Below are 3,284 nucleotides of genomic sequence, written 5' to 3' on the forward strand. Positions count from 1 at the left end.
TTCCAGTTACACCAAAGTGTAGATAGGATCAAAGTTCGCTTTTCATGATTGAAAATATGCCAAAGCCAATGATGTAGGTTGGGAGTCGACATCATCGTCGTAGAAGCAATGCCCATCCTATATACCATAGTTCCCTCGAATGTGGGCAATCGCGGAGCACATGAAGGGTGGTCTCCTCAATCGCAGAGCAACGCGTGCAAGCTAGAGACGGAGCCAGATGGCACGTAAATCTTTTGTAGTTCGTGAGAAGAGCATCATGCAAAACTTGCCAGAGAAAAAACTAGTTTTTCAGGGATTGGTAACTTCCAAAGCTTCCTCCAAATCCTATCTGTAGGACTTCCATGGCCTAGGATATAATGGTAACCTGACGATGCAGAAAGCACTCCATTATTACTTCCAAACCAAGCAATTCTATCGTCGCCCACCTGATTCTGAGGGATTGTCACTTGTTGAATTCGCTCCACCAGTTGTTGAGGCAGGCATGTGTGTAGACGGTGTAGTTGCCAACCATCTGTGTCCCAAAGCTCGAATAACCGTAGCTGGGAATCGTGAATATCCACAAAAGACACCTGTTGGCATAGAGGGTCGGTCCCAAGCCAATTTGTGTACCAAAAATGTGATTGTCCCGTGCCTAGGCGAGGCCCAAAAGCTACCTGTAATGCCAAAGCAGCTTTGTTAATGCTGCGCCACACATAGGAGGCTCCAAGAGGAGGGGAGTGATTCAAGATGGAGCCTTGTTCCCCACTTTATTTAAAAAGCCTACTAATATTTACGTGCTTCATAAATGTAAAAAAAATAAAAAATAAAAATATACTGAGCGACTCTCTTTTAACATGTTTGCGGTTATCAGTGAAAATTTATTAAAAAAAATATATAATTTAGTGGATCGTATATTCTATTTAATGATTCTTACACATTTCTTATCGCGTTATTTTTTTTCTCATCTAATTTTTTTATAAAGTGGTACTTTCAACAGTGAAGTCATGATTAAGACGATAATTTAATCTCTAATATTTAATTAAAAAATATCAATATTAAAGCACTTGAATAAAAAAATTAATAATTTTTATGGCGTTATATTCTTATATATTTATCACTTCTGACTTTTAATTTGATTATTTTGTTTACAGATTAGCAAATCTTTTTCATTTAAAAAAAGATGGCTTGATAATCTGGTGTTGTTTATTAAATTTGAATCATGCATGATTAGTGAGACAGAAAGTAAGGCGAAGTCGGCTCGCATGAGTCATCCTGTGTACTGTGTATTTTTGTCTAGCATTCGGTGACACGCATTTCATCAAAGGCAATATTAATAAGAGGTACTAAACATTGACATTGTTGAGAATGAAAAGATCCATGGAAGAAGCCACAGTAGCACATGTTCTGATCTTCCCTTGTCCATTGCAGGGCCATGTTGGGTCCATGCTGAAGCTCGCTGAGCTTCTTGCCCTTCACCATCTCCACGTCACCTTCCTCAACACCGAGTGCATCCACAACCGTCTCACTCGCTTCGGTGACATTGAAACTCTCTCAGAATGCTACCCTACACTCCACTTCAAGACCATTTCTGATTGTTATAACGAGGGCCTGCACCCTGGATCCGGAGACAGTAGTATGGGGGACATCATGCTTTCCACAACCCTTCACGCTAAGCCACTCTTGAGACAGATTCTGGTGTCCGAGAATCCTGGAACACCTAAAGTAAGTTGCATTATACAGGATGGAATCTTTGGAAGCCTCGCCATTGACTTGGCTTCTGAGTTAGGGATACGGATACCAATCATTCATTTTCGAACCAGTAGTGCGTGTTGCTTCTGGCCTTATTTCTGGATCCCAAAGCTCTTTGAGTGCAAAGAACTTCCCATTAGAGGTATAATAGACTCACATCACATTCTTTCATTTCTATATATCTTTAAATGCGTGCATTCAATTTAGTTAACATATATCCACTTCTGTTGCTGATAAGAATAATGTGAATATATCTGGTTGAAGGAGATGAGGACATGGACCGCATCATAAGAAATATGCCAGGCATGGAAAACTTGCTTCGGTGTAGAGATCTCCCAAGTTTCTGCAGACCAAGCTCACAGGGGAACATGTCTATGGATTGGGTTGCGTTGCAGACCAAGCAATCACTCGAAGCTGACGCACTCATACTCAACACATTTGAGGAGCTAGATGGCCCTATCCTCTCCCAGATACGTCTTCACTTCCCCAAACTCTACACCATCGGTCCTCTCCACCACCATTTGAACGTGACAAAAGCAGCAGCCATAGCAAATGATATTCCTAAGTTTAAGAACAGTTTTTTCCAAGTGGATAGCTAGATGGCTCGACGCTCAGCCTCAGGGGTCGGTCATCTATGTCAGCTTCGGCAGTTCCACAATTGTGAAAAGGGAGGAGTTAATGGAGTTTTTGCACGGTTTGGTGAGCAGCAAGAAGCGGTTCTTGTGGGTGATGCGGCATGACTTGGTGGCAGGAAAAGGCAAGGATGACCGGATACTGGCTGAGGTGGAGGAAGGGACTAAGGGGAGGGGCTTCATTGTGGAGTGGGCCCCACAAGAGGAGGTGCTGGCTCATAAGGCCATTGGTGGCTTTTTGACTCACAGTGGGTGGAACTCAACCTTGGAAAGTTTGGTGGCTGGTGTGCCCATGATTTGCTGGCCATACTTTGCGGATCAGCAGGTTAACAGCAGGTTTGTGAGTGAGGTTTGGAAACTTGGGTTAGATATGAAAGATGTGTGTGATAGACAGAACATGGTTAATGATCTTATGGATCATAGGAAGGAGGAGTTTCTCAGATCAGCTCAAGCAATGGCTGTGTTGGCTCACAAGAGTGTCAGCCCAGGTGGTTCCTCGTACTCCACTCTCCACGATTTGGTTCAATACATCAAATCAGCTAGTCAGGAAAATAAATAATACTAGCAAATGCACATGCAATTGCATATTAATCTCGTTTTCCTTTTGCAAACATGTCTCACATCACATCGAATTTGGGATCCTAAAAGATATTTCATACTATTTAATTTGTTATATAGTTTCATGCTTCGGTACACCTTGCAGAAATAGGGCTTAAGTTGATTTAGGAAATGCAATGGAGTTAGGTCCTGCTTTTCTAAAAGCAAAAATACGGAATGTGGGAGAAAGAAAAATGTGAAATTTGCTATTCAAGGAGGCATACTCCATTTGCTATATTCTTTTCGTTGATAATAATAAAAGAAAAAAATTGTAATTGACTAGAGCTAGTTTGGTCGGGATACTTTGGTACTGTTAGGTCCAGAGTA

At 41.7% G+C, this 3,284-nt stretch overlaps 1 pseudogene across 1 annotated transcript; it reads left to right on the top strand.

Annotated features, from left to right (window-relative positions):
• The first annotated feature begins 969 nt into the window (after positions 1-969).
• On the top strand, positions 970-3,156 carry LOC109800426 (7-deoxyloganetic acid glucosyltransferase-like; annotated as a pseudogene). The gene is made up of 2 exons (XR_014430581.1): positions 970-1,870; positions 1,993-3,156. The product of XR_014430581.1 is annotated as a 7-deoxyloganetic acid glucosyltransferase-like (transcript).
• Positions 3,157-3,284: the final 128 nt, after the last annotated feature.

The sequence above is a fragment of the Cajanus cajan genome, chromosome 11 (assembly GCF_000230855.2).
Source record: "Cajanus cajan strain Asha chromosome 11, NIPB_CcT2T_4, whole genome shotgun sequence".
Classification (NCBI taxonomy): domain Eukaryota; kingdom Viridiplantae; phylum Streptophyta; class Magnoliopsida; order Fabales; family Fabaceae; genus Cajanus; species Cajanus cajan.